We start from the raw sequence: 10,302 nt of genomic DNA, 5'->3' as shown, positions 1-10,302 counted from the left end.
CAAGTTTCTGGTAGTTAGTTTCTGTCTTGTTTGTCTTTCTGTTTTCAAATACATAATGTGCTTTCTTGGTGACAACACAAGTCTTATGAAAGGGTATGCAGTGACCAGTCGCTGTTCTTCCCATGGGCATCTTATTCCGGATTGTGGATGTATCCCTTTAGGGAACGTCTACAAATAATACATTTTTGTAAAGATGGTGTTTCTAGAGATTTGGCCGCCCTGATACGGAAGGGTGTTCACCCACCGGTGAAGCCAGCTAGAAGTGCAGACTCGCAGGCCACACACCACACCTGTTAAGTCCGCCAGCCCTATAACAAGAGGCTCTGGGGTACTTTTCTGCACGCACATAGAAGTGTGAGAAGCGGTGATCTGCAGGGGTTCACTGAGAAAGCTGGATTAGGAGGAGGCCGGGAAAGCTTGCGTGCCATTCATATTTCCAGCATTTGGCACAGTGCCTAATACAGAGTCAATATTTTATAAATTAAACGAGAAGAGCGCACACATGAATTATGGCAGTGTCAGAGAGGACAAAGCAATCTGAGACCTTCGAGGTCAGCATCCACAGCACTTCCTGGCTAACCATCCAAATGAGGGAGGGAAAGGCCAGGGAGAGGACGCTGCCTTCAGAGAGCTGAGTGGTGGCGACGCCCATCAAGCGACTCAAGGGGGAAAAAAACAAGGAGCTGGCCTTGATTTCCACCACTTGTTTGAACGTTTGATGGCTTGCATGTCGCTGTCATGCTGGAAGCTATGTCCCTGGTATGTCAACTACTAGCCGGGGGTCACCCAAAGTGAACAGGTTTCAATGGAGCTTGTGGAGCCAGACCAGCTCTCTGCTGAGCGGACCATCTGAGAGGAGGGACTGCATGAGGATGAGCCCAGCATCAGCCTGGGGGAAAGATTGAACAACCTATGATAAGCGATGACACAGCCTTGCTTGCTGAGGCTTTGAAGCACTCGCGGAGGAGGATCACAGCCTGCAGCCTTCAATATGGACTACAACTCATGTACAGAAGACAAAAATCTTCACACGGTGGTGCCGATGGACAACGCGATGGTAAGTGGAGAACATATCGGCGTTGTCGAAGAGTTCATCGAGCTGGACCCATCATAATCAATCCTCCTGAAAGGGGCAGTCACGAGATTGAATGACTGTAACTGGATTAATAATTACCTCAGGGCATGACAGGGAGGATGGGGGTAAATAGGGAGCTCTCAGCAGTGATTATGCAAAGAAAGTGTTCTGAAATTGATTGTGATGATTTCATAATTCTCTTGTGCATGATATGAAGTATATGCTAATAAAACAAATTTTTAGAGATCAAGTGGCGTGTTGCCTTGGGCAGATTGGTACAGGGCCTCTTTAAGTGTTGGAGAACAAGGTTGTCCCTTGGAAGACTAGCACACACGTGACTCCACAGGGGTCGCCCGATTCATCACAGGAGCAAGATGACAGTGATGAAGTAGTAACGAAAATAATGTTATGGTTGGAGGTCACCACCACATAAGGACCTGTATGAAAGGGTCATGGCATTAGGAAGGTTGAGAACCACTGCTTTAGTGACTTCCTGCTTTTAAAAGTAAAATCTTTTAACCACAACCTTTGAATACAACCAGACGAGCCCCGAGCGAATTGCTCATCTGAGGCCAGGTGACACACGAATCTAGGAGAGTGTTTAAGTCTCTGTTTTAGAATGGATCATGCAGCAATAGATAAGTGAATATTTCTCCCAGATTTTAGATTTGCGAACTCAAAATGACCAGGACTTGGGAATTCTGTGGTTTTTGAGAGCACTGGGGAGAACCCACAAGCTCCTGCTTCAGTGAGTTTCCCAAGCCACCCTGTTCTCTTGTGCCTTCCCGGAGGCCTAGTTGTCCAACACTTCTGGGATATTTGGAGATACTCTAGCATCATGCCAATAAATAATATTCTTGGTCTGAGACAAAAATCTGAACAAGAACATTCTAATGCATTTTAACTGCAAACAAGAAATCTTGAGACTCAATGCCTTACAATACTTAAGTCTGTATTTCGTAACACAAACTGACTGCCATCAAGCTAATGCCGATTTGCAGTGACCCTATAGGTCAGGGTAGAACCACCCCACTGGTTTTCTGAGACTGACTATAGGAGTCGAAAGCCTTGTCTTTCTCCCACGGAACAGTTGGCAGCTCCAAACTAATTCATAACCACTACTATGCCACCAGGCATTTAATAACTAATTTTGAAGGATTACATGAGTAAATTTCCAATCAGGCCAGCAAATTTCTCTTCAGGAAAGGTAGTCTCAAAAGAAATACTTCTGATCCCAAAGAAAGAAGCTTTTTTATTGTAAGATATACTAGCAAGTCTACTTCAATAACCTGAGCCAGGCATTAAGAAAAAAATATCTATGAAGATGCCAGCCCCAAGCAACTACACCCAGGTCCAGTCTCAGGAAAGCAACACTGTATATTTCTGATGTGGTAATGTAGTCATGTGTATTGTCACTGAAGATGTTTGAAGACGGTGTAAACAACCACAGCAAAATATTAACAGGCAAGTGCAGGTAAGGTGAGGTCAAGGACAAGATTTTGATAGTCCACCTTTCAAAACAGACACCCAGCTTGGCACTTAGGGTCCTCAATAAATACCTTCTAGTTGCTGGGAGAAAAAGAAATCTTCATGGGGCCACAGTTGTATATGCAGTTGGGTGTTGATCAAAGGGCTTTATAGAATGCATCCCTTTATCTAGCAGAGATGAGTGCATCTAGGTGACTTGGTATCATCAATGTGCTATTTATGTTACTCCAGCTCTGACCTTGCAGTAACACGCTTCTGAATAGGATTTGCTGGTATTTTATGGGTTGTTTTGAGGATAGAGAAATTATAAACATTGTACATAATTTTGTTTGACTGTATTTCTGATGTGTGGGGTTGGGAGGGGATGTGAGGGCGGGCGGTTTGTTCACTCTGCTGCCATGGCTCAGGATACCCTCAGACAAGGACTTGGCTCACTATCCCAGTCAAGGGAAGACAAGAGCTCTGCTCCTGATTCCCGGCTGCTCCCGGATCCCAGCTCGCTCCCTCAGGGTCTCCAGGTAGCAGCCACGTGCGGTCTTCCAGATTGCCTCCCCGGCAACGCAAACGCACAGCGCCCCCTGTGGGTTTTGAGACTGGGACTCTGCATAGTAGGTCTGAAAAGGATTTTGTCTCTGCAGATATTTGTGGACCCAGGCAAATCGATTGTTAGTAACTGGATCAATGGTTCCTTGGGGTGTAGGGGAAAATAGGGAGCTAATAATGAAGAGAGCAAGAATGGAAAAACATGTTCTAAAATTGATTGTGATGATTGTACAACTCTTCCTGATGTGACCAAACTATTGTATCATGTGAGGTATATGCCAATAAAACTCTTAAAAAAAAAGGAAACTTGCTGATAGTAAGTGAATAAAGTTGAAATTTGGCTTAATCTTCATTTTCTGAGTTTGATTAGTGGGAACTAGTTTTCTTGAGTTCATCAGTTTGGATAAACTGAACGAAGACTGGGCTTTTCTACTCCTGTAATCAGGTAGTGTCTTGGAAATCCACAGGGCACTTCTACTCCGTCCTGTAGGGTCGCTGCGAGTGAGCATCGACTTGATGGCAGTGGGTTTGGTTTGGATATGTGGATTCATCGAAGCCTTCCATCACTCAATAAACACTTGTCAAGTGCCAACTACGTACCCACTATTATCCTAGGGTTCTGCGAATACAGAAACACTAGTGAAGCCACATGCCGCACCAGAGGGAGGGTCGACAGCGCTGGGTGAAAGAAGATACGGCTGTCTTCAGCGTGTGGTTTGAAGCAGACGTTAGAACGTTACTGATCCTGTCTTTTTTTATTTTGAGCATGGCATATGTATATATAATGTTTAATAAAAGCAGGAAAAAAGTATGTGCTAACCTCCCCCCCCCTTTGTTTTTGCATTCAGTTCTTAAAACAAACCGGTGATTCGTGTGCTTGCCTCTAGGGGAGCCCCATAAGGGTAATTAACAATTGCATCCCATTCCTACGCTTTATGTGACGTACTTTTACGAGTATGCAGAGTAGGTGATCAGTAACCACCAGTTGGACAAGTGAACGCTGAAACCTAGACCTGCAGGAAGCGGCGACTCTGCAGCCCAGCTGCACGTGGCTGCTTTACAAATGGAAGTATCATTTCAGCATCAGATTCGGCATCTCGTAAAGATGAAAGCGGGCAGGAGTGATAAGGGGGTTTCTGTAAGGCTTAATAGTGTCTGCTAAGAACCAAAGTTGCTCCATATTTGCCCCTGAGTCCACCCAAAAGGTTCTGCCCAAACCGGAAAGAGTGGGCGTTTGTCAGAACCCAGCAACCCAAGGACAGTGATGACCATGAATGAATCAGCGAACCACAAATGTTGATGACCGAAAATGACTACCTGGAGGTCTCGTGATGGCAACTGATCCACAAGACTTTAACTAACATGCAGTTTTTTCAACCCAGAAGGGCCAAGCCCATTCCTCATTTCTGTGCATTACATAAGGGCACCAATCCCTGAGCACAGGGCTGATGCAGTTCAGTCTGTCTGCACCCAATCAAGAAAGAAACTGCTGTTTGCAACCCAAATTGACCGAATTGTGTCTCTTCTCTAGACCTTAATTTTAATCACAAATATAAACAACCCCCCCAAAAAAGACCCCTCAATAAACAAAAAGCCAAGCTCAGTGCTGACTCAGAGAGACTACCTCTGAGTTTCAGAGACTGTATAATGTACAGGAGGAGAAAGCCCAGTCTTTTCCTTGGGGCTGCTGATGGTTCCCAAGAACTATGAGGTTCTCAACACAGTTCACAACTACAGCACCGGGGTTCCTCAATCACAAACATAGCCGGGTTAAAACCCAGTCACTAAATTACACATACATGTAAATTGAATACCAAAAATATATACATATATGTAAACCGAATACCCAAACCAAGCTCACAGCGACCCTAGATGACAGGGCAGAACTGCCCCTATGAGTTTCTGAGACTGTAACTCAGTGAATAGAAAGCCCCATGTTTCTTAGAGATCCTTAGCCAGAGATATTTTTTTTTCTAATTTAAACAAAACCTCTATGTACCAAAGAATCTTACAAGACAAAGAAAGACCGCATCCACCTCCGTCAATCCCCCGTTTTGCATACTTACGATTACAGGAAGCCATAAAATCCGAGAATACGTTCCCATTTTGGTCTGGCCAATGGGACAAACAATGGGACAAACACTGAGGAGTGCCCCAAATCCACACAAATTGGGAAACTAGACCAGCCACACTCCTCCAGAACTTTATTAGTTTCTCAGACTCCAGACCTGACTATCCATTGTGATACCAATGACAGGCACAAACCCATCTTCGAGAGAGTGTGGAAAGTTGCAGGATTACCTGACTCATCGCTGGTTTCCTGCACATCCCTACCGTCGCAGAAAAGTGGCTTTTAAGACAAACCTCATCATTTACTTCCCTGCTAGATTCACTCCCTCACCCCCATTACCTGACTTGAGATCCCTTTGATAGTCTCAGGATTTTAAATGACACATTTCAAGAAAACCCACCTGATGCCCACACTTGATTATGTCATAACCAATAGAACTATTGTTTTCAATGGTTCAATTTCTAACACCTTGCCAGGCCTTTCCTGAGGCAGCTCTGCCTGGACTCAAACCTCCAATCTTTCAGGGAGCGACTGGGAAGCTTTTACATTGCCCCAAGAACTCGATTGTGTTAGCCGTCAAAGCTGTTGAACCTAACAGACACATCAACCTCCATTACTAAAGGATGGACGCGAGGCCAGCTTCGTGTCATCCCGATAGTCACATGGTATCTGAACTATTGGGAGGCAGTGTTAACTCAGAACTCTAAAGCTTACGATGAGGTGGTTTTTAAAGTTCATGGAAAAATGGAGATATGGAATTCCTCCATGAACTTCTCGGTGTTTTGTAGTATGGTAGCCCCTGCGATGTGGCTCATCGGCTAGAGGGCTTCCCCTTACCACCATTATTTTAAAGCTTTGCTGCAAATAGCAACTTCTCAGACCATTCAATACTCTTCAGTTTCCTTCCAGCTTCTTCCTTACCAGCCCTGGACAGTCCTATTTCTCCGGCTCACACTACACACCTCCACTGTTCCGAGTATATTGCCTCTGGTTTACAGCATACCCTCACCCCCAGCCCAGCTACTTCACAGATCACCAAATCAAGGCTCGGAGAACTAGTGCAGTGACAGTTGGGATTTAAATTCAGGACATGACTCCAACTAATGCTGCTTGCACTGATCATGTGCACTAACCAGAAGCCCCTTTAGTTAAAATTATTTTCAGAGCAGTGAGTCTCTTGAGTGCACCAAACTTTTGGAGCTGGGTGAGGCTACCGGGGTCTCTGGGATTCACACTGAGGTGGGTCCAGAGTGCTACAATCGCTACCCTGGCTCCAGTGAAATCTCACTTACTGTATCCAGCACAGCTCTCCCAGCTTCTTTCGACTTCTCCAGTCTCACCACCTTATTTCTACTTCCCGGGCCGGGTCATCTCATTCCCTGGGATCACTGCAGTTCCAGAAATTAAAAATGCCCTTTCAAAAGCACTTGTTTTGCAGGATGGCAACAACGAGACCTGGATTCTAGATTTTCTAATCTGTAAAAGCAGCACACTTAGAAGTTCAAGTTTTCTTAGTAAAAACTACAGAATGTTTGCAGTGTGTTTCTGTACCTTTTATATTTTTTAGCACATGGATCACTGGCTGATCACATTGGTTGATAAATGTAATTACACAAGAATATGAAGGCATTCCAAAATGCTGCAAAGACTACTTAGATTGAAGCTCCTTCCCCCTATTCCATACCCTATACTTCGGGGTAGCCTTCCCTCTTTGACTTATGCTCTGCCTTGATCTCCGAACCTACTCCACGTGCCTGATGTTGGTCCTACAGACCAACATTAAAAGCAAACTTATTTATAGACTTGTCACACAAAAAAGATCATGGTACAAATATAAGTTGTTAGAAACTATATTGTTTCCAAGGGCTGATAAAATATCATCAAAGAAAAGTGCTTCCATGAAAGTTTTATTTATCCCCACAACAACCCTGTGAGGTAGGGGGAGCAGGGCATTGAATGATAAACCTAAATCTACATTACTTGTTCACGGCTATACTGCATAGTAAGTACGTAGAAATTAAATTGAGACTTTTAAATGTCCATGACTTTAGATTGATTTTCGTGGAAACAAGTAGAGGAAATATCAAATCCCCCTACCTTAACGCCAAAGGGACAGTGCCTTGAAAAACCCCATTTCAAAAGACGAAAGTAGTATTCCACTGCTTATTTCTACAAAGATTTATAAAATAAAAAAATAGTGAAATATTTTACAGTTAATATATATAATGGTTTCATTCAGGGACATGTCCTTCCACTGTAGATATGATCAGCTATTTCAAGTGCTAGAAATGCAAAAAAAAAAAATTTTTTTCAATATGACAAAAATGATAGTGAGCAGTTGCCTCAATTTTATTATTCCTCTATGTATCTTGACTAGATCCTGTGAAACCTGGTCCCAGTTTCTTTTTAAAAAAGCAAAACTAAACTACCAGAGATAGGTATCTGGTAAGCTTTTACAATATGTGATTTAAAAGTGCTTTTCCACACCTGGGCCTCAGAGGCGCCTACCTCCCAGGCCCCCTCTGGGCTCAGTGACACACGTTTCCTTCCATGAGGTGGGCCTCAAAGTAACCCTCACTCACAGGGTTGGGAACTACTGATGAAAAATACCGGTTTCAAAATTTTATTCTCAAACTAATTATTGATGTTTGTTGCTTTCACCCCCTTGTTAAAAAGGATCACCAAACATGTTACATCCCCAGAACTCTGGCTTCCGGGCAGTTGCAGTTCAAGATGCAGAGAAACATTTTATAAAAATGTTGCCTAGTGATACTTGGATTCCAATAATTTAAGTAGCATCTAAATACTAATATTGGGTTCTGTGGTTCTTGTTCTGAACTTTGAGAATGTACTTTTGCAGGCTTTGAACTCAGGGGAAGACATCCAAGTAATGACAAAAGCCTATCAGCACTGACAAAATACTATATTCAAATATAGCTCAGAGGAATAAGAAAGCGAAGGAATAACAGCCTAAGGCCTTTTGGCCCATACATTTTTGTTCCCAGTCCGCTCTTCCCCTATAAGGGGAAATAAAATACACACTCTCTCCTAGTTGCTTGGCATAGTTATTCGGTGGGTAACTATTAACTAAGTTTGACAGACAAGATTAAACGAGATAACGAACAAATAAATACCCAGGAAGACAAAGAGAAGCCGGGCGGCAGGACCGCAACCCGCTCTCCATGCAGTGTAACACCATCGCATCAGTACAGTCACGAGGGCTTCCGGGCCCTTCCCATCTCAGCCGTACGCCAGTGACGCAGACGTGCGAGGGATCTGGTCCTTACGAAGAGCTGTGTGCTCGCCGGAAAGACTTGTAGAAACAATGAAATGCTTTCTTCATGGATGAGATGAAGTCTCTGTTTTCAGGTAAGTTGACAGAACAATGAAAATGACTTTCTGTACAAGGTTGAAAGTAACGTCTAGCTAAAAAAGTCATTGGCCAAAGGCATTTTGTTTTAAAACCATTCTATGTTTAACCCTAAAACAAAAATAAAAAACCCAGAAAAATATAAAAAAGCAAACAATGTACATATTCATTTCACTGACAATTACAAGAAAATAGCCATTTATAGAAGTTACAATGGTTTCAACAATCCCAAACAAATATTGGGAAACAGATAAAGCCATCAGGTAAATAAATATACATATACTAGCTAATATAAAAACAATTTAAGTTTACGAATTGTCATAACTCTCTTTTAGGACCCAAGGAGAAATATTGTGATATAATCTGACCAAAGCTACATATATTACATGGAATTAAAAAACAACTGATTAGAACACCCTAACAATGATACAAATATTTAAAAGGATGTCTTAAAAGTCAGACATCTCTCATTGGAAATACCACAATTTTAATATGTACTTGAGAATGGTCATGTGTATACAGGTCACTTCTGCTGTGTCCCGTCCCATCAGGTGTTAGCCATCTCTCTTGCATTTACTAGTCAGTCTCTTAACAGTTCACGTGTCCTTTGTGAGCTGCAGGGCCGGGCGTATCTCAATTTATAAAATATATAGTTACATTAATTAAATAGAAGTGTTTAAGATAACATGCACCAAAAAAGAAAAAACTGGAAAGATGAAGCATTTATATAGGTGGAGGGAAGCTGGACAAATGGTCTCTTTTTAAATAAGAAAAAGTAATTTAAAGCTTTGCATTAACGAATTTAAAACGACCCCAATAAAGTAATGAAGAAAAAAACGGAATCACTGTCGGATGTTCTCGGGCCATATAAAATCCCTCCGTGTCTTTGCAGAAGCTACGCTGTGTGTGATTCGTTTCTAAGTGGACTTCTAGCTCTCCTTTCAAGGGACTGAAAAACCGCTTTCCCGTTGACTCGATGGTTAGTTTAAAGGTTGGTGTTCATTGTTAAAGTGCGCGCAGGCACAGTGCATAGGCTTGTATTTTCCTCGGAGTACGGGAAAGCCCTTTGAGACCGACTTTCAGCAATTACAGTGCCCGCGGAAAGCACAAACCTTGACTGGGTTGGGGTCTGCTTGCTTGAGCATTGAAAGGAAGAGAGCAGGGAGAATGTAACCAGGTTCACAATCTTGAGCAAGAGCATATGTAAAGGTAACGTTATGTACATTTTATTTCAAGAAAGACAGAAGACAAACAGCATAAAAATGCCCAGATGCCCTAAAGATAAATACATTTTCAAAGATTCTCATTAAAATGAATCTGTAGTATTTTTTTCCTGCAAGCAAAATACCTTTCTTTAAATAATTAAAAAAAATCAGTATTCTGAATTGCAAATGCTTTTTTTGCAGAAAATCTGCCATGATTATTTTTTTAATGAATAAGGATTTTCCACAAAACAGCTTGCTCTACATGCTAATTTTTTAAACAGTTCAGTGACACAATATGCTAACTACATACACAACAGATAATATAGGAAGAAAACACTCAACCTGATGAAAAGTTAAAATCTTCATTAATACACTGAAAATGGACGTAACTCATGCCTTTAAAATCAAAAATACAAAATTAAATGTCTTCCTAAAAAGATTTCCTTATTTTAAGGACTCATTTGAAAATGAAGCTGCATGTAATTTGTACAATAAAGTTGTACAAGTAAACAGGTAATATACATAAAAAATTAATTGACATACTCCTCAA

The sequence above is a fragment of the Tenrec ecaudatus genome, chromosome 14 (genome assembly GCF_050624435.1).
Source record: "Tenrec ecaudatus isolate mTenEca1 chromosome 14, mTenEca1.hap1, whole genome shotgun sequence".
Taxonomy (NCBI): domain Eukaryota; kingdom Metazoa; phylum Chordata; class Mammalia; order Afrosoricida; family Tenrecidae; genus Tenrec; species Tenrec ecaudatus.
Note: the sequence above shows the minus strand (reverse complement) of the source record.